This window comes from Balaenoptera physalus, assembly GCF_965194825.1.
Source record: "Balaenoptera physalus genome assembly, chromosome: 4".
Lineage (NCBI taxonomy): Eukaryota > Metazoa > Chordata > Mammalia > Artiodactyla > Balaenopteridae > Balaenoptera > Balaenoptera physalus.
Window position 1 is genome coordinate 128,395,357 of NC_138891.1, and position 22,675 is coordinate 128,418,031.

General features: G+C 36.7%; 1 long non-coding RNA gene across 2 annotated transcripts in view; it reads left to right on the forward strand.

Annotated features, from left to right (window-relative positions):
• Nucleotides 1-22,061, forward strand: part of LOC309660140 — a 123,785-nt gene extending 101,724 nt beyond the window's left edge. Inside the window, exons 4-5 of one of the 2 annotated variants that reach the window (XR_014263194.1) lie at nt 1,372-1,485; nt 12,616-22,061. This is a non-coding gene — a long non-coding RNA (uncharacterized lncRNA). Of the gene's footprint in view, nt 1-1,371 lie in introns of both variants that reach the window. The other variant, XR_014263193.1, reaches the window with a different exon arrangement.
• Nucleotides 22,062-22,675: the final 614 nt, after the last annotated feature.

The window sequence follows — 22,675 nt, forward strand, 5'->3', positions numbered from 1 at the left end:
TATACATGAATTGATTATGCAAAGTCAAACTTTATCAAAACTTACACACATAAAAACTGACAGACCATACATGAAGTCATCAATTACACTAGGCAAACATAAAGCAATTATATCACTGCTTCTTCACTATCAGTGCATGAATCATTATACCTGTAAATAAATATGAATATCTTTTTCACATTATTTTTTCATTTTTGATGTCTAGTGTTAGTAATATGTAAAACATCTACAGCATTTTGTATCATATAAGACAATATTGATGTAGATACTGATAGATGATTCATCTTGTAAACAGACGATGTAAACTTATGGTACATGGTTGACTGTTTATGTTATCAATAAGGTTTCTGGTCAACAGTAGGCTATTAGTAGTTAAGTTTTGGGAGAGTCAAAAGATATACAGGGATTTTTGGCTGTGCAGAGGTTGGTGCCCCTAACCCTGGTGTTGTTTAGGGTCAACTGTAAATACATATGTGTATATATGTGTGTGTGTATACATATATACACATATATACATATGTCTATAACACATATATACATATAATATATACTTGTATAATATTTATATGTATTGTGTATATAGAAGTATATGTCAGTGCCCAGTTAGGAAAACAGAAACATTCTATATAAATATAATACTGCCTTTACACAGGTACTAGAAGGGCTTAGAAGCCAAACAGGAGCTGGTGAGGCACCCTGGAGATTAGCCACAGCAGGAAACCACCAACTGCCCCAGGGATAGAATGGCAACAGGAGGAGGTGGCGTTCCCAAACTCCAGATCCTGGGCCCATGGTGGGGCATTCTATGGAGGGTGCTGCTGGGTGGCACAAATGCGGTACCCAGCGAGAGCTGCAGTTTGAAAGGAGATTACTGCTGCCTGAGGCAAATGGAGGGAGAATTGCCTTGGCTTCACTTTCCTTCCACCCTCCAATCTCACACCAGTGCCTCCCACAGGCTGAACCCAGCCGGAAACCACGAAAAACAGTGCCTGGGAAATGCAGCCCTCCGGATAGGGCAGAGCAGGATGTAGGGGAGAGATGGATCTGTAAGCCAATGGCGATAGAGCTGCACATGGACACAAAAATAGTCCCTATGTTATTGGCTTGTTTGTGAGGATTAAGCAATCTGAGCTGTGTGAGGCATTTCATGGCACTACTTGGCTGGCACACGGTATGTGTTCAATCGATGTTTGTTATTGTTATTATTGCTTTAAGTTTGATTGCATAATTAAAGTAATGAAGGTGATGCTGAAACGTCTCGCATAATCTAAGATTGTAAACTATTCTAAACACTTTCAAATCTATTAATGTTTCCTCTGGGGGGAGCTTATCAATGTGCTGACTTTGTAAGCTGACAAAATGTTGTTGAAGGATGCTCCAGAGAAAACTGGGTGAGCGGACTGTGGGGAGAAATATATATCTGCTCTTCGTCTTTGATTCCCGACTCGGAGCTTCTAAAACCCTTGGAATTTCCTGATTGATGGGGTGAGAGGAGTGTCTTTTGTTATTCATAATAAGCTCCTTTCAAACATACCTAAATTTATACTACTGAGGCAACTCTTGGTGGACCCCAAAATAGCTTCTGGATGGGGGCTGGTTGCTAGAGGAACCAACCACGTAATTAATTAAAGGCAGGGAGAGGAGTTGGATATTGCGTTCAATCGCCAATGGCCAATGACTTAATCAGTCGTGCTCAGGAAATGAAACCCCCGTAAAAACCCCTGAACGATGGGGTTTGGGAAGCTTCTGAGCTGGTGAATATATCGAGGTGCTTGGGAGGGTGGTGGGCCTGGAGAGGGCATGGAAGCACCAAGCCCCTTCCCCCATACCATACCTGATGCATATTTTCCATTTGGCTGCCCCTGAGTTGTATCCTTTATAATAAACCAGTAATAGTAAATAAAGTGCTTTCCTGTATTCTGTGAGTTGTTCTAGCAAATTATCAAACCTGAGGACAGCATCATGGGAACTCCTGGTGTATGGGAGCCCTGGGCCTTGCAGTTGGCAGTTGAAGGTGGGGCAGCCTTGTAGAATTGAACCCTTAAATCTGTGGAATCTGATGTTAACTATAGGTAGTTAGTGTCAGAGACTTGGAGAAGTGGTGTCGGAAAAGACACAACGTATTTGGTGTTTGAAGAAAAGAACCCTCTTATTTGGTGTTGAATCGTCAAGTGTAAACACAGCACAGAGGGACACAAAGCTAACATGAGGTGACTGGTGCAAACAAATCTTCCACTTGCTCAGCTATACAATTTTTGCTTTGAACACATGTTGGTGAACTATAAAAATAGCTTTTAAATCATCTTTTGAAGAATATTTAATAATAGGACTATGGCTGTCTCTTAGGTTTATTTAACAAACTTATCTACTATATCGTTAACATGGAAAATTTAATGTCTTGCCAAGTAAAATATACATGCAAGTCATTGGGAAAGTGTTTCATTTCTATCTTTTTGCACACTGCATCTAGTGTTTGCATTAAAAAAGACCCTTAGTGTCCTTTAATTTCAATCCATTTTTCATCTTTTTGAAAACATCGCATTGTGTCTGAGATCCTAGTTTATTTTAGGCCACTGAAAATTTGTGTATGTGTATACTGGCTACTGTCATGTCTATCTTTCTGTGTTTCTGCTGAACTCCAGACCCACTTTTAGTTAGTTAATGGGCATTTCTACTGGGTTTTCCAACAGGAAATCATCACCCAAAGGCAACACATCATTGGTAACCTCAAATCATTTTTTCTGTTCTTGCAATTCATATCTTGGTGTATAAAACCATCTTTCTCCCTCCCAAAGGCAGACATGAAGCATCAAAATAATGTCTCTCACTCCCTCTTGCTTCCCTCCTCTGACCTTATCCAAACAGTCACTAAATTATGAGTCGACCTTGTTCAAATGTCTCCAATCTGCTTCACCTTCTGCTCTTGCAACCATCACTGTAATTCTGTCTCATGCCATCTCTTGCCTGACTGCCTGACTGTTCAAGATTCTTATCTGATCTCCTTCCTTCCAATCTGTCCCTTTTCCCACCTAGAACTATGCTGTCCAATATAATAGCCACTAGTCACGTGTTTATTGAGAACTGAAATGTAGCTGGTCCAAGTCGAAAGGTACTATTCATGTAAAATACACATTAGATTTTGAAGACTTAATCCAAAAAAAAAAAAAAAAGTGAAATATCTCATTAATTATTTTTATATTGATTACATGTTAAAATAAAACTTGGAATATATTGGATTAGGTAAATTTTATTGCTAAAATTAATTTCACATGTTCTTTTTATTTTCTTTAATGTGGCTTCTAAAAATTTTAAATTACATATGTGGCTCATGTTTGTGGCTCACGTTAAGTTTCTACTAGACAGCACTGACATAGACAATAACAGGTACTCAAGGAACATTTTCAAGTGGAAACCTGCCTCTGAAAGAACACTCTGAAAAAAGACTAGCTATATGAATGTGATCAGGGGTACAAAGTGAAGGAGAAGAGAGAAAGAAAAATAGATCACACACTCAGCTATGTACTGGGGATTGAGTAACCCAAGAAGGAGGAACAGGAGCTCCTAGTAATTTGCTTTAACCTAATCATGCTGGGGGATGAATCTGAATTTGAATTCTGAACCATGAGAGTTGGAGAAGGATTTTTGAGACAAATGTATATGTTAGTTAAACATGAACTAACTAAATGAATGCATAAATTGAATGAATCAAAAATTGGCCTGGAGTACCCTACAAGCCCTTAAAAAATGTCAATCAAATAATTTTTTGAAAAACAATGATCAGACAAAGACAAATAGAAAGGGATATCAGATAAGAGCAATGTGATTTTGGAAAAGGGAATGAAAGAGACCAGCAATTAATGAGCAATATAATAGAAGAAAATCTCAGAAATATGATTAGCATTCCAAGAGAGGTCAAGAAATGTATACTATGAAGCATTTCAGAAAATATAAAGGAGCCCTTGGAAGTTAAAAATATGTTGGTAGCAATGAAAAACTCAGATGAGTCAGAAGATAATATTGAGGAAATCTAGAAACTAGAGCAAAAAGAAAGACATAAAGTGGGATTAAAAAAGGATAAGAAAATTATATGATCAGTTTAGGACTTCCAACATCCCAGTAATAGAGGTTTCAGAATGAGAAAATGGAGAAAATTATCAAAGAAATATATTTTTAAAATAACTTCAGCACAAAAGAACAGAGGTTTCCTAATTACAAGGGCTCACCAAATGTCCCACACCATAAATAAAAATAGACCCAGACCAAGAAAAAGAACTGTGAAATTTAAGAGCAATTTAGGCAAAGAAAATCCTCTAGAAGCTTCCAGAAAGAATGTTTTATGCAACAGATGAAGTATTAGAAGGTCATCAAAGTTCTTAATAAAAGGTTGGAAATCAGAAGACATTGGAGAAATACTTTCAAAACTCTTTGCAAAAATGATGTACAAAAGAACGTTTATACCAGCTAAACCAAATATCCAGTGTGAGTTTAGGGATAAGATAATTTAAGATATACAAGAACTCAAAAAAATTGTCTTCCATAACCATGAAACTTTTTCAAGACATTGTGTTCTGCTAAAGTCAGGGAGAAAACCTAGAAACAGGAAGCCACTGGGTCCAGCACAAGAGGGAAGCAGTGAGAATTCCCAGGAAGGTGGGAAAGAAGTCCCAAGACTATAGCTTTGCATAGTCCTACATCAACCACTTTCTATTTGCAGCACATCAGAATGAGCTGAGAAAGATGTTTTTAAGATTACAGTTTTAAGATGATTAATGTGTTTAACTGTACCATACTGAGAGGAGATTCATATGTTTCGGAGAGCATCTGAAAATAAATCAAAGATAAGAAGGGAGTAAATGAAACAACAAAAACAACAAATCAAGGCAAATATGAACTTCAGGGAAAGAAAAATGTTTTTCAGAAAGAAAAAATAATTACTGTCTACATTACTCACCTTATGATAGATAATACCATATTGATCTAAACAAAATTACAATGCAATTCTCATGGTTTTTTGGGGGCAGAGTGAAGTTTGTGTGTGTGGTGGGCTTATTGGGTGAATGAATATGAACAAAGTAAATCTTTGTTTTTCACAGAAAGGCAATTAGTTGAAAACATCTAAAGCTTAACATTTAAACATACTATTTAGAGACATAGATGCAGTATTACGGTTCCCTAGAGAAGCAGAACCATTAGAAATATATATATGTATATATTCCTATATATATATATATATATGATTTATTATAAGGAATTGGTTTACATAATTATGGAGGCTGAGAAGTCCCACGATCTGACATCCCCAAGCTCGAGACTAAAGAATGCTGGTGGTGTTCCAGTTCCAATCCGCGGGCCTGAGAACGAGGCGTGCTGATGGTGTAAGTCCCAGTTTGAGGGCAGGAGAAGACGGCTCATCAGTCAGGCAGAGAATGAATTCTCCCTTCCTGCATCTTTTTGTTCTATTCAGGCTACACCCACATTAGGAGGGAAAGCTACTCGACTTTACTCAGCCTTCAAATTTAAATGCTAATCTCTTCCAGAAACAGCCTTACAGATGCACCCAGAAATCATGTTTAACCAAACATCTGAGCAACCCCATGACCTAGTCAAGTTGACACATAAAATTAACCATCACAGATGTAAATATAAAATTTATCCATTAAAGGATATTTTCCATATCCTCTGGAAAGTATTAAGCATCTACTCTTTCTCATAACCAGTCTTGTAGAACGGTTAGAGCTTTAAAAAATGACTTAAACAATGTGCATGAATAAATACAATTAATTAACAAAGTGTTTGAACTTGCATGCAGAGAACCACTGCGCAGTTAGAGCATACAGACACAGTTAAATAGGGACAAAATCTATAGACAAAACTCAGTTCACAGCCCCTGCCAGTGCCTGACAGAACAAACAGTCCCAACATGGTGACACAAAGCCCCAGCCTCAGATTTTAGGGAGAGCAATGGTTCAACTCTCAAACTTCCACTGATGGGGTCCAAGACATCTTGCTCAATTTTTAAAATACACTTTAATAACCGAATGTACCTATATGAGCTTTTACAGAGTTTCTAATTTGTACAAATTTGATACAGTGTCTATGTGAAGTATGACTATAAAGTAACAGGGTAGACCTGAGAGTAAGCCTGCTGCAAGGCACCTATTATCAAATAATAATAGGGAGCATTACTGAATACTTTGTAAGTGTGAGACACTGTCGTAAACCGCTAATATATATTTCCTCACTCAGTACTCACGTGAGAAAAAATGAGAGGTGTATGCCATTATTTCCACTTTATTGATGAAGAAATTAAGGCTCAAGATATAAAATAATTTGCCCAAAGTTCTACATGTGCTTTTAATCCTTGAACTATAATAAGTGGTGATTTTTTTCAGAGTACTAATTTTGAGAGGTGCTACATTTACTTCATTGATACTTCTGCCGTTTGCTAAAAGAATTTAAAAGTATATGAATTCCCACTTCAGATTTGCCTTTCATATCACTCTTGAATATTCTCAGCAAGCAGATATTTTGTTCTTTAAGAATGGATTTGATTTTCCTTTATATACAAAGTCAATTGGAGCCAAGCTTGATAAAGTAAATTGATAGTTCATTTGGATAATGCTATTTTTTTTTTTTGGTCAAAAACTATATTTGTGAATAGAAAGCATGTTTTGTGACTAATAAATCTGCTTACGAGGAAGTTCTCAAAGAAAAGTTCCAAATGTGTGGTTAGCAGACACTATCATAAAAATATATACAACCTCAAGTGACAATGTTTTAAATGACAATATACATTTGAATGCATATCTATCTATCATCTATCTATCTATTTATCTACCTATCTATCTATCTATCATCTATAATCTATCTATCATCTATCATCTATCTATTTATCTATCCATCCATATTTGTTCAAAATTCTGAAAGGGAAACTAAGGAGCAGGTACACCGTCACACTTTTCAAAGTCACGATCTGTTTCTGGAGAAGCCATCTTTTCTGCCCAGTCTCCTGGAGAGCAGGACATGTTCACCCTCACTTTGCCTTGCATTCCCTAGTACCTAGCTTTTATGTAGTACCAAGTGCTTGATTAATAAATACTTGCTATGACAGGCATAAAAAATATTCTATGCTTTTACACTAAAAATATTGTAAAACATTAGGAGATGCATTGCTGTTGCCCTTCAGTAGTTAACATACCTAAAAAAGGAGTGAAGTTATATAGTCCAGAGGGCATTTCCCAGCATCTGGCCCTCTCTGCTTGCAGCTTCCAAGTTCTCCTTAAAGAGAAATATTATGACTGCTGCATTGCCACATTCTAAAGTAGAATCTTAGTTTTGAAATTTCTTAGTCATCTTGTTTTCAGAGTTTAGTCTACTGACCTGTAGAGTTCCTACAGTTCATGTCTTTTGATTTGTGCTTGTCAATAAATATTAATGAACTTGTTTCCTGGGATGATTACTTTAAAGAGCAAAACTGAATGAATCTATTAAACCCTAAAATCATTATTCTCTGAACACAATAATATTTTACATGGTTGATTGAATGAGATACAACTAAAGCTTTAAGTACAAGTATTGAGGGAAAAAGTGAGGTACCACCATGAAGCTAGACTTACTTCTTAGACGTTGTTTGCTTGCTGATTTTGCTGTTTCATCTGCAGTTTGGTGACAGGTTACTGGGTCTATTGCTGTGTCACCATGATTGGAAGGTGGCACGTGCATTTTGTTCACTGTGACAGGCATCTTATACTGGTAAATGAAACAAATAACCTCACTCTGATGAAATGCTAACATTTAACTAATTATTTCAATGGTGATACAGAACCTGTCTACTCGTTTCCTGGGTGGCCCATCCCATCCTGGTTTTCTTTGTCAGATGTATTATTGGCTCTTTCAGTTTTCTGTAAATGAGAAAGAATCTTAGGTTAGTATCATTCCAGTTTTCAATTCTCAGCACAAATTTCCAAATTATGGCTAAAAGTTGGTGAGGATGGCTAAGTGCTTGCTGTGTGTTTTTAGTATTCTCTTCTGGACCTATATACTTGTTTCATTTTGCTATCTCTAGTCTTAATCAGATGCTGAGTGGCTGAGAAGCAACCCTAACTATAGAGCTCATTAATAGTAAGAAAGAAGGTCTTGCTAGAAACACTAATCATTTAATAAAGGTAGTTGTCTCTGGTTCCTTATTAGCTTTAGTAGTCTGAATTCTTGTTTACACCTCATTGATTAAACCTCACACAATCCCTCCTCCAAATCAACAAAGACATGAATGATGTTGGAGAGAACATCGAATGGCTAGAAGAATGAATCCTTGCACCCTCATATATCAGGGATAAGACAGTACAAAGAAAGAGACAAGAATGTCTTGGGTAGAGATGAATTATCTTATGTAAGAGAAGTCAAAACATTCTACTCCAACTCTCATTTCCAAATCATATACAAGCCTGGGCAGAGACAGAAATATTTGACTTGGCTGAAAGGCAGACTGACCTAGGGAATATGATTAAGCTGTGCTTTACACGATGTGGTTTAAAGCCATTATTAAAAGCTGGTACAAATAAATCTCATAATATGTAAGAGACTGGAAAATACAAACAAGGCCAGCCTTGGGCAAAATGCTCAGGCAGAGACCTTTTTGATCTTGTAGTTCTCTTCAACTGCTTCTGATAATGGTCTTGCCTGGTCCCTGCCGTCTATCACCAATGGGTCATGATCTGTAATTGACACACTAAAATTTGGATGGCCCCAAAGACTTAATATAGTATTCCTCCTGGACAATTTTTGGAGATCAAGAATAGGGTTCTTCAGCATCTTAAGCTAAAAGATGCCTCCGTGGACATATCAACAAAGATGAGGAGATTCTTGGTCAGGATTCTATTTTATTTTTTTACATATTGTAAATCAAAACCACATAGACATTTATTACATGTCTTCTAGTTGCCTTCAGAGAAAAAAAATTCCCTCTGCTTCTCCTTGTTTTCTGAAGTTCTTTCCACAAAGGGGTTAACATGCCCGAAATAGCTTGCACTTTATTGTTACTTGTTTAGGAATAAAGAAAACACAAAAAGAATAAAACTCACGGTCTCTTTACTTTTAGAAAGTTATTTGTGAAAGTTTATTTGCTTCTATTTTGCTCTTCAGGAGAGTTTATAGTCACTGGAGAGTTGCTGTCTGGTTTCATGGACAGTTACTTGGTTTAATAATCAGGGAGACGAGGGACTGAATAGCAGCTCAGTTGCTAACTGGCTTTGCGCTGGCTCTCGGCTTGAATGTCCTCATCTGTGATGAGGGGGCCATAGAGCCCTCCTAACAGGGTCCTTCTGAGCCTCTGCCAGTAGACAGCCTTCAGACTTGAACTGCAGCATGGGTTCTTCCCTGGGTCTCAAGCCTGCCAGCTTACCATGCAGATTTTGGACTTGCCAGCCTCCATAACTGCATGAGTCAATTCCTTGAAACAAATCATCAAATCATTCTCTCTCTCTTCATGTTTATATAAATATGTATGTTCATAGATATATCTCCTATTGGTTCTGTTTCTTTGGAGAATCTTGACTAATACAGATTTTGGAAGTAAGAAGCCTGACATTTGGTGAGTCTTCTTTAAACCCTCATCCTGTCACCTTATTTCTATATGAGAAAAGGATGATAGTTACCCTTTTTCCATTGCTCATTTTCATCTTCTTGGTTTAAGTCAGAGAGGCAGGAGAACTAGATAAACACTAAAATTTTAAATGTCTTAGCAGTCAATAGCAAAGTATATGAAAGATTTATTGGGCACCAACCAAATATTTGATTTCTTCTTGTTGACTCAAAATTTTGGTTGATTTGTTTATCAATTCTCTCTCTCATATACTCAACAAACGTATAATGAATCAGCATTATGTGCCAGACAGTGTGAAACTTGCAGAGAATGCACAAATAATCCTCTAGTGGAAAGATGCCTATGCAAACCTTTATGATATTCATCATAATTAATATTTAATGAGTTATTTTACATGCTACACACTGTGCTAATCCTTTTACATGAATTACACCTCAGAATGACTTTATGAGGTAGGTGGTATTATTATATTAATTCTACAAATGAGGAATAAGATGCAGAGATTAACTAACTTGCTTAAGGTCAAATAGCTGTTAAGGTCAAACAGCCAAGATTCTGAAGGCCCTTAGCCACGTCAATCTCAGCTGGGGGATATGGGACATATGAGCAGTTCTAAGCCTATGAAGATGAATCAAGTGTCACAGATGAGATCATCTTTGAGCTGAGATGGTTAGAGGAAATAAGGATGGACATGTTAATAAAGCCCTGGCCAGAAATGGCTTTGTGTGCTGCTGTACCATCTTGTGAGATGAGAAGACATCTAAACCTTAAAAAAGGTTTTTAATGATAGAAATGAACTTATTTACAAAACAGAAACAGACTCACAGACTTAGAGAATGAATTTAGGGTTACCAGGGGGAAGGGTAGGGGAGAAAGGGGTAGATTGGGAGTCTGGGATTGACATGTACACACTGCTGTATTTAAAATAATATGTCTTTCCATGAAAAAAAAAAAAAGAATAAGTTTCAGAACTCTTACAGAAACTATTGGGGGGAAAAAAGCTCTTTTTTTCTGCCAGACTCCATGCTGAAGTGATGTGTGGAAATACTGGGACCCACCAAGCAGAAAAAGTCCCAATGACATTACTGAACTTCTAGATCCAGCCTTGCCTGAAGTCCTTGAAGTTTTAGTTTTATGAGCCAAGAAGTTTCCTTTTCTTTTTCCTTTATTTTTTTTAAAGTCATTTTAAATTTGGGTTCTATTACTTGCAAATGCGAATCCTGACAATACTTCAACAGTACATACTGGTTTTGTTTATTTGCTTGTTTTTAACCTTGGTCTGTAAACTAGATGTGCTTTAGGGAGTAAACATTTATACAGCAAAAAAATAAATACAAAATAAAAAGGTTTTACATTAAATTCTCTGATCTGATTTGGGTTTTAGGAAAGTAACTCTGGCAGCAATAGAGAAGGAGAATCAGACAGGAATTAGACCAGAGACAGGGAGACAGGTGAGGGAACTCCCAATTGTCTGGGTAAAGTTGATGAAAGGCTGAACTCAGGCTTCAGAACGGGGAGGAGGGATGAGATGTCAAAGGGGTGATGAGTGGCTGGGATAATTTACTGGTTTGGGGGCTTGCAGGTGAGAGAGGAATCCTGGATGACTGCTACTCTTCCAGACCATCTTTCTACTTGGGGTGACTAGAGGAATGATGATGCTTTTCTCTGTAATAGTGACTGGGGACAATGAATAATCTTTTATTGGGCAGATGGTTAACAGGATTTGATAAGGAACTCATAGACACCGAGGCGGAGATTCCATTGGTCTGTTGACTATGTAGATCCAGACCTCAGAAGAAAAATTAGGGCAGGGATATTAATGTGAGAATCATCAGCATTTAGGAGGTGGTTGAAGTATATGGAAATAAATGGGGCCAGGGAGCATATGGACGGAGGGGAAAGAAAATACACAAGGTCAGAGCCCTGGCAATCCTAATATTTTAAGCGTGAGGAGAAGGAGGAGGCAACAAAGGAGACAATGAAGCGGGAAATAAAACAGGAAGGTTACTGTCCTAGAACTTGAGGAGTGAGGATGGTTCAATAGTAAAAATTATTAGTAATCTATTAATTACATTAATAATATTTACAAAACCATCAGTAATTATTGCAATTTTGTGCCATGGACTGTGACGGTGGCTTTACTCACGCTGCCTCATTGAATCTTCATAACCATCCTACTTGCTTGTAATTATTACCTCTAAGTTGAGGCTCCAAGAATTTAAATAATTTGTCTAAGATCACACAGAAAGCAAGTATCAGAGCCGGGATTTGAAATCTAGGGAACTACTGCTAAGACTTTTGCGATTGGCCACGGATCAGAAACTCGAATACAAAAAAGTTAAGAACTAAAAATAATTTGATACATAAGAAATGATGGAGACAAAGACCAGATTTCAATTGGTTGAGGAGAAAATGGGAGTTTTAAGAAAGTGATAATCCAAGTACTCTTTGTAGAAATTTGATTGTGAAAGTGTGAAGGGAAGGGAAGAGAGTTTTTTTTTTTTTTTAATTTACCTTTTTAGAGTAGTAGAGCTACTGCAAACTAAAATGCAGTTAATAAACTGAGGAAATGGGAAGTTGTTTCAGAGGGAGACATTAACAATTTCTGAAAAATGGAAGTTGATAAAATTCATAGAAATAGTGAATGGCATAAAACATCTACCATGAAAATAATACTGAATTTTTCCTTCTGTATTTCAACTCTATTTGCATATTTAAAAGGACAGTAAGTGGCTTTTGATCACTTTTATGTTTTTGCTTTTTTTCTGTTTCATGATTCTTGATCCTGTGAATGATGATATATATGACTGCATTTTCATTATTTATAAAAAGTTATCCAAAAACCTTCTTACAGTGCTTGATCAGCTGTCTCCCAAGTTTCATTTCTGTATATACAACTTTGCATTTTGCCACAGTGGAGAGATTTATGAGTGCACATCTTTCCATCCAGTGCTTAGAGACGCTTCTCACATTTTAGCAGTTTCAATTGACAAAAGAATTTCTTTTCCTCTTAGATTTTCCCCAACTGCTCAAGACTTTGGAATGGCTATATGGATGAAACAAACGACTCTTCTGGCATTGGATGTTGAATGGCTTTACTTTCTCACACATTCTTGGACCTTGGAGTGTTTTTCCCGTGCAGGGCCTGTGACCTACAGATGGCTGTGGTATATTCAATACATTGAAAAAAATACAAAGATGTTCATTATTATATTATTCTACATTTTTCCTTCTTTTCTCGTGGGATTGTTTCACAATGGCTAAATTTAGTGGTCAGCATTTACTGCAAAAAACTGGTGACACAGGGACTCAGGGTCTAGAAATTTATCTCAGCAGAATGGACTTCTAAAATGCCAATCCATATAAACAAGGGAATCATAAATTTTAGCAGAAAGTTGATACATATATATCTCAGAAGGAAAAATGTTTCATTAGACAGTGTAAAAACTTTTCAAGTAAAAGTTATTAAGAAATGTTCTAGATTTGAAAGTGAACATATACAGTAAAGTAATATTTTACATCAAATAAGTAGGAAATTATTTCAGAAATTGTGATTACTCTAGTAACAAAAAAATGAAAACAAATACATTTCACTTTTAAAATTATTTTTATATTTCTGGGTGAGCCGATTATAACATATACTTGGAAACCAAATATTAATGTTGATCAATTGTGGAATAGAAGCAAATAAAGTTTTGTGTTGAAGAATGCTGATATCTTCAAAAAAGCCAGTTTTGACATTACTTAGTTTTCTATTTTGAGAAGTGATAAAATATTAGAGCATCAATATCAGACTTGCCTGATACAATATTTTCTTCCTGTTGAATAATCACTTACTAATACCAAGCCAAAATTTTTCTAATTTTGGTTTGGTTTTGAAACACATCTTCACAGCTAATGGGTGTTATAGAAGGACTCATAATAAAACATACTCCAGAATGAGGAGAAAGGTTAAGGGGAGGTAAGATAGTGGTTAAGTTCAAGGGTTTGGAGTTAAATAAACATGGCTTCAAATCCTAAGTTTTACTGTGTGACTTTAGGCAGGCTTTAGTTTTTCTATTAAACTTTGCAAAGACTTGGTTTCTTCACCTGCAAAATGCTGATGTAATACTGCTCCAAGAACTAAAGTCTACCACCTTAGAAAGAACTCAGTAAGTGGTGTGGTTGCTTTTGGTGAAAACAAAATGGTCCGAGTTGTGGAACTGTGTTCATCAAGCTGATTGCGGTCAGTTATTTTGGAGTCCTCGGGGGCAGGGCTGAGGTAGGGATGTAGGGAGGCACACAGCCTTTTGTGGGAGGTGGGTGGATACAGAGTGGGGATAAGAACCTTCCCAAGAAAGCCTGACTCTTTGGTATTGGGTGGAAAGTTGGCAGTGGAGTGCTGATTGAAGGAGAACTAGTCATTAAATTGAATGCTCTTGCCCTGTTCCAATGACCACATAAATGAAGAAATGGGAGGAAAAGTAAAGAGATTAGTACCTGGGAAGATGGTAAACAGGATGAATATGGACAAGGGGCTTGGAATTAAGGTGGTGGTGAAAGCAACTACCTAATACGCACATGGGGAAAGCATGTGGGGAGTCGACAAATGTGAACTAGGCCGCTATAAGTTATAAAGTTTACAAATGTGTGTTATTGCCATTATGATGTTGAGGAATGGGGGGGAATAATGTAGCATCAGAGCCAATGTTGTGAACTTATGACCTGTGCAGTCACATAAGACCTTGTGCTTACAAAGACCCGATGCTTAGTTTAACGCTTTGCTGCAGCCATCTTAGAATTCTTAATATTTTTGAAAAAGGGGCCCACATGTTTATTTTACATTGGGCTCCAGAAATTATGTAGGCATTCCTGTGTAGCATGCCTATTTTAGATAAATGGGTTTTTAAAATTTTGGGTTTTTTTTTTTTTAAATTGAAATATAGTTGATTTACAATATCGTGTGAGTTTCAGGTATACAGCACAGTGATCCAGTTATATATATATATGTAATGAATATATATATAATATATAATGAATATATATATTATATATAATGAATATATATTATATATAATGAATATATATATTATATATAATGAATATATATATATATATATTAGGTTATTACAAAATATTGAGTAGAGTTCCCTGTGCTATACAGTAGGTCCTTGTTGGTTATTTGTTTTATAAACAGTAGTAGTGTGTATATGTTAATCCCAACCTCATAATTAGAATAACGGTTTTTAACCAGAGTGATTTTTCCTCTCACCCTGCCCAGGGACACTTGGCAATATCTGGAGTCATTGTTGATCGTCATAACTGGGGGAACAAGACTGACATCTATTGGATAGCACCCAGGGAAGCTGCTAAATATCTTTTAATGAGCAGTGGAGTACCTCACAATAAAGAATTATCTGGACCATAAGTGTCAGTAGTGCTGAGGTCGAGTAACCGTCATTCAGTCTGATGGCAGTTTTATTAAGGGCAGATTTATGTATGGATCTCTGGGCAATGTTATTGTTACCTAATTGGGAAGGTGCAAAGTTAGCTGGTAAACATTGGGTGAACTAAACGCCATACAGTACTGAGTTGTGCCTTTGGTATAACATTCCTGCTAATGGAAGGATGTATTTTTAAAACTGAGTCAAGACATCATAAAACTGAACTGACTTGATGCCAAAGAAGACTCATTTGACTTGGCACCTATAATTAGCCCACCAGCAGCACCTGTGTAACTCTTTTGATCCTTATTTTTTAAATCGGCAATGAAAAGATGGATTCTGGCTGACTGGTGAGAAAGTTTCTTTTCTAAGTGCCAAATCAAGCTTCTGGCTATAGTTCACTACTGGGTCAGTTTCCTCTTAGCTCAGAGGAAACATCTCACTCCCTTATGTTCATTGGTTAAAGCAATGCTCTGCAGAAAGTAGGGTTTTCTTAAAGACTTTTGGAATAAATATTGCAGCATGTAAAGAGGGCTTTGTCAACTACTGCTCTGATGTTTTTGTTCATTTGTTCTCGTGGATTACAGAGATTGAGCCAAATAGCCTTGCACATTTGAGATTATTTTACATGAATCATAATTGTGGGTTTCCTCCCTACATAGGCAGGATTGCTTCAGCCACAGGGAAATTATTTTATGGTCACAGATCTGACACCTACATCTAAGGGTCAGGCCAGAAATGTGGATATGTATGGCCAGGGACATAAAAAAACGGAAACAGGTGATGGGAAGTGGATTGATTTATTAACAAGACCGGGAAAGAAAAGATGCGTGCCATAACTACTGTGAGACAATCACGGTGGATTTATGTAAGAGAGTCAGGAAGGTTGTTTTTAAATTTTAATTTTAGACCGTGGAGTTTTTCTTAACATTTCTTTCTCAGATGTTTCTTCCCACTTGGCATGAGAGTTCTTTATCACTCTTCTGGAAAGACTTAAGGATTAATTGCAATTAAATTACATTATATCTGAGGGAAATTTAAATGTAGTCGTGGATTCTAAGTCTGATTTCTCTGCTTTCCAATCGTTTACACATTGGTTGTATGGACGTTGCAATCCCATTTGAATTTTAAAAAGTGATTTTCATGTTATTATTATAATGACTGTATTTAATAGCTACCCTAGAACTCCAGACCACAGAGAAAGTTCACACAATCTGGAGTCTCTCAGGCCCTTCAATATCTGAAATGTTTAACATGAAGAGATATTTTACGTATTAGAAGCACTTATCATCCCTGATAAAGTCTTAGGACGTCTACTCTTTACATATAGTACAAACTAAAAGGGATAAAACCAGTCCTCTTAAACTGAGTAATTTTAGTGTATTATTTATTGTCTTTTTCCTATGTGGACAAGTCAAACTTTGTTCTTTGACATGTTTACGCTGTTTTAATAGTGTTTTTTATCCCTAAAGGTATAGAGGAAATAACTTACATTATTGTTGATTATTTTTTTCTAAGTTAAATATTGTTTAATTATTCTTATCTAGGGGGATTATTCCTCTCTAAGAAATTTTTTCTCTCTGATTAAAAAAATAACTTCAGAAGTGTATTAGTCAGAGCTCTCTGGAGAAACAGAACCAATAGGATTATAGAGAGATATATAAGAGAGGAGATTTATTGTAGGAATTGACTCACATGGTTATGGAAGCTGGTAAGTCCCATGATCTGCCATCTGCAAGCTGGAGAACCAGGAGGCCCAGTGGTGTAATTCAGTCTGAGTCCTAAGGCCTGAGAACCAGGGTAGGGGGAGGAGGTGGTAATGGTATAAGTTGCAGGCCCAGTCAGATTCTGAAGGTCCAAGGACCTGGAGCATCTGTATCTGAAGGACAGGAGAAGACGGATGTCTCAGCTCAAGCAGAGAGACCTCTTCCAGAGATACCCTCACAGATACACACAGAAATTATATTTTACCAGCTATCTGAGCATGCCTTAGCCCAGTCAAGTTAGCACATGAAATTAACCATCACAAGATGTTAAATTCGGAGGGATAATTCTTATAAACCATTCCATGTAGGAAAAGGAATAAGAAAAAACTAAAACATATTTTCTAAGACATGTGTTCCCCCCAAATTATGTTGAATTCCTAACCCCCAGTACCTCAGAAAGTGACTGTATTTGGAGATAGGGTCTTTAAAAAGATAACTGAGTTAAAATGAGGTCTGGAGAGTAGACTGTAAGCCAATATGATGGATGTTCTTACAAGAAGAGGAGATTAGGACATGTACATAGAGGGAAGACCATTGAAGACACGTGGAGAAGATGGACAATTGCAAGCCAAAGAGAGTGGCCTGGAAAAGCTCCTTCCCCCATGGACCTCAGAAGAAACTAACCCTATGGACACCTTGATCTTGGACGTCTAGATTCCAGAACTATAAGAAAATAAATTTCTGTTGATTAAGCAACACAGTCTGTGGTATTTTTATGGCAGCCCCAGCAAACTAACACAGCATATAACTAGTGTTCAACATGGACCATGAATTTTGTTTTCATTTGGTATTTTTAGCATCCATTGCAGTACTTTGCAAATAACAGAACTTCAGTAAGTGTTTTTGTTGTTGTATGACTGCTTGGGATGAGATAGGAAGAGGTATTTGTCGCATAAATGACCAGATATTTATCAAAACTTCATGTCATCACCCACAGTTGCCTAATCAGGGTCTACATGCCTCAGTCCCCTTGCATCTAAGTGGGACATTTAATTATTTCTCCTTGTCAGAGTATGCTAGGGTGCGTTTTCCTGATCAAAGATGGAGAAAGCACATGTGCCTTCTCCATTGTTTTTTCCTTTCTGCCTTTTGGATGTCAAAGCCCAAGGCAGCATCTTACTGAAGATTATGGATCTTTTATCCATCTGAATCCCTAAGTGAGTGAATGTAGCAGAAGCACTTTCCTCACTCAATTAGCCCTCATGATAAAGCATCTTCAGGGGACTGTTACTTAACTGAGAAATAGCCTCTCCTGTGTCAAACCACTGAGATTATGCAGTTCATTTGTAAAGCAGCTAGCATTACTCTTAAGCTGTATACAAATTGTTGTATTCGGTGGGTGCTGCTGTAATAAAAACCTAAAATATATGGTACTGATTTAGCAAATCAGGCAGCAATCAAAGAGAAAACTTATGCTGCAGAAAGAGCCATGTACTGTAATGGCAAAACATTAAAAATGTTGCGTAAAATTTTGCCTGTAATACATTGGAATGCCAACTAGTTGTTTACTAAGCTTGTAGGGGAAAAAGGTTGGAAAGTCAGCTATTAATAGCTTATGTTGGTTGTCAGTTGCTGAATTTAGCAAATTATCACAAAGAAAGAGATGAGTTCAAGCAATAATTGGTTTGATTGAGAGCATACTTAGAAGAGATTAAAATTGTGCAGGAATTTGGGGCCTCTCATACCGGAAAGGCCTCCATTGCCCAAATGGGAAGAGAGACACCTAAAAACCTTTTAGTTTCAAGGACCCATTAAGACTCAGCACTACATCAAAGATCATATGAATTGTGGCTCTTCCTTGCCATCCTATTGGTATAGTGGCAACGTAGCCCCCACGAACTTGAAAGGGAGAACTCTTAGGCCTAAGAAACCAATGCACGAATCAGGTTGAGGACAGTATCTAGAAAGAACTTTGGGTTTTATTATTGAAACATGAACACAAAGAATTCAGGGTAAGGTTGCCAGATTTAACAAATGAAAATGCAAAACACCCAGTTAAATTAAAATTTCAGGTAAATAATAAATACTATTTTAGTGTAAGTATGTCCCAAATATCATATACTATATTTATTATAGAAACTATTACAGGGAGCATGCTTATATTAAAACATGACTTGTTGTTTATCTGAAACTCAAATTTCACTGGGCATCCTGTATTTTATCTGGCAACCTTAATTCAGAGGCCTTCAGTCTTTTGAAGGGAACTCTATTATGAAGAAGCCATGAGCCCAAATAAAAGAAATCTTTGAGTACTGGAGCCTTTAAACCAAGACTTGGGCTCCAAAAATTGTATGAGAACGAAGGGAGCTGGGAAATCTGAGAAGCCCACTAGGAAGGCATTACTTCCTAATGCTTACTTTAGATGTGACCACAGAGAATAATGCTTAGGAAGAACCTTCCAGAAGTCAGAGCCAAGGGCTGCAGAGAACAATGGACAAGGGCATTCCTTGGGGTCTACTTAAGGAAATGCTTCCAGTGCTAAGGCATTAATACCTACAGGAGGTTTTCCATTATTTCTCTGTATGTTGCTGTTGAGTCTCCTGTTTCTCCTTGTCATGGGTGATAATGATCGTGTGCTAACCTTGCTTCATCATTTTATTCTGATTGTGAAGAAATGAGTGGATGTGAGATGATAACTTGTACTTTCTGATTTTCTAGAGCAGGAGGAGCCCTATCTGGACTGGAAAGTAGAAATCCTAGACTTTGAGCTGGATGCCATATCTGGGTAACACTTAAGGTGGTTCCCCTAGAGAGAGTGTAGAGCTTCTCTGTGTGGGAAAGGTCTACACATAGGAATTTGGAGGCCAGAAGGGCTGAAAAACCTAAGTCAGGGATTTTTTTTTCTTTCACATAGTGTATGCCAGACTCAGCAGATATTTCTGTCCAGATCCAAATGGTAAATATTTGATACTTTACAGGTCTACAGGCAAAATAGAGAGCATAATGTAGTTACTTATATAACAACCATTTAAAAGTATAAAACATATTGTTAGCCTGTGGGTCCCACAAAAATAGGCAGTAGACTGGATTTGGCTCATGATATGTTTCTGACCCTCTACATAGAGCTGATGTTAGAGAACAACTTCCTGCCCAAGGATTTTATTCCTTAGGTTCCTTTGCATTATGGTAGGGTCATGTGACTACTTATGACCAACAGAATGTGAGCAGAAATAAGTGTGAGTCATTTCTGGTGTAACGGTCCACATTTTCTTTCTTACTCCATCACCTGATTGTCACACACAGGATAACCTGAGACGTCAACAATTAAAAATGCAGAATGAAAATCAACTGGCCCCCTAATAAAAAGACAAAGCAGATGTCTACAACCCAGGAACAAATGCCTTGGTATATTATGTGAAAAAGTAATATTTTTCTATTATTTAAGCCATTGAAATGCTGGGTGTTTTATTTATTACTGCATCTGGTGTTGTGCTACTTAAAAGACTGCTCATTTCATAGATATGTTCCAAGATTGAGACTTTATTTAAATACTGTATCCCCCCCAGAAGCCTAGAATTGCTATCCATTAAAAGCAATTTTCTTCCCCATATTGATTTTGACAGATCCTAAATAGTGTTCACTTTTTTTCACTAGTACATTTTATCTATTCTCAGTCAGATTAGTTCATATCACATTTTAACTGGCTTTTGACTTACTTAATCAGAGAGATTTTTTCCAAATCAACACACAAATTATAAAGTTATGTCTTAAAAAATATGTTTAAATGACATAATAATTAGTTGTTAAGAGAGGAGTTGATGAGCAGTGGAAACTTTGAAGCTGTATCTGGTATCTTGTTTTGTATATGTGTCACTTATCACTATATCGGTGAGAAATAGGTCACCATATAATATCCCCCATGATCTGAATAGAAAACACAAACTGAAATGAACAGGAAGATAATTTTTCTGTACCTTTCTAATTTATACACTTGTATGCTCATTAACTCGAAAGAGGAGAAGACCCTTAGTGAGGCATCTTCTTCTAGCGTCTCCACTGCTCTACCAACTCGACAAATATGAAGTAAAATTTGATGTCATTTGTGTAAAACTGAAATGATCAAATATTCATTAAAAGGATCAGAAATCATTGAACCTTAGAAGGGGTGCAGACCCAATACAGAAGAAAGTAGAATGATGAAGTTAAGGAAACTGAGATGTTCCTAAAGTAACTAAACATATTTGTTGTATCACCAAACAAAACAGATCAGAGAATTAAGGATGTCTTAAGGCTCATTCAATGCATATGGGAAAATAAGAGCCACAGTGAAACACAGGGTCTGTATTTTCAGCATCTAGCTCTAAGCAAGAAGTAGTTTCCTGGTACTCTTCCGCAGCTAAATATCACTTTCCCTTTGCAATATCAGACAATTTGATACACATGATATTTTATTTTATATTTTTTTTTTATTGAAGAATAGTTAATTTATAATATTATATTAAATTTGGGTGTACAACACAGTGATTCAATATTTTTGTAGATTATACTCTATTTAAAGTTATGACAAAATAATGGCTGTATTTCCCTGTGCTGTACAATATCCTTGTTGTGTATTTATTTTATACACAGTAGTTTGTATCTCTTAATCCTCTACCCGTGTCTTGCCCCTGCCTCCTACCTTTTCCCCACTGGTAACCACTAGTTTGTTACCTATATCTGTGGGTCTGTTTCTTTCTTTTTTATGGCTGAGAAATATTCTATTTCATACACACACACACACACACACACACACACACACACACACAACAACTTCTTTACCCATTCATCTGTTGATGGACACTAACTTAGGTTGCTTCCATGACCTGGTTATTGGAAATAATCCTGCTACTAGCATTGGGGTACATGTACCTTTTCCAATTACTGTTTTCTTTTTCTTCTGATATATACCCAGGAGTGGAATTGCTGGATCACATGGTAGTCCTATTTTTAGTTTTTTGAGGAACCTTCACACTGTTTTCCACAGTAGCTGAACCAATTTACATTCCCACCAACAGTGTACTAGGATTCCCTTTTCTTCACCTCTTTGCTAATATTTGTTATTTGTAGACTTTTTGATGATAGCCATTCTGACTGGTGTGAAGTCATATCTTTCTGGATCTGTCTCCTATGGCAACAGAAACAAAAACAAAAATAAACAAATGGGACCTACTTAAACTTAAAAGCTTTTGCACAACAATGGAAACCATCAGCAAAACCAAAAGACAACCTACTGAATGGGAGAAAATATTTGCAAATGATACAACCAATAAGGAGTTAATATCCAAAATATATTACAGACAACTCAATATCAAAAAAACAAACAACCAGATTAAAAATGGGCAGAAGACTTGAGGAGACATTTTTCCAAAGAACATATACAGATGGCCAACAAGCACATAAAAAATGCTCAACATCGCTAGTCATCAGAAAAATGCAAACCAAAGATACACAGGCTATTTTAAAATAAAATTTAAAGTTATGGGTTTTTAAAAATGTATAATATATTTGAATGATCACTCTGTGTAGTCCCAGAGTTTCAAGGGGTGTTATTTTTCTGATGAAATATTTACTTCATCATCTGTAAAAGTTATAAAGGGATAGACCTAGAAATAAGCCTCAGAAATATGGGTAGATATGTCTTGCATAATCATGTGAATATTTGTTGATGTAATTAGTGAAGCTCAGACCAATATAAATCATATATTTCAAAAAGAAATGATAAATACTATGTTCCCAAAATGGTAGGAAATTTCAAACAAAATTCCAGCTGGTAGCTACACTCCTGAGCTTTTCCACCTGTCTGGTGTCTTCAGCTTCTGAGGCTTTCTGGAGCCGGGCCTCTTAAGGGATTTCACATCACCACCTTGGTGTCCACTTTCTGTGGCCTGCTAATTCAGTTACCATTT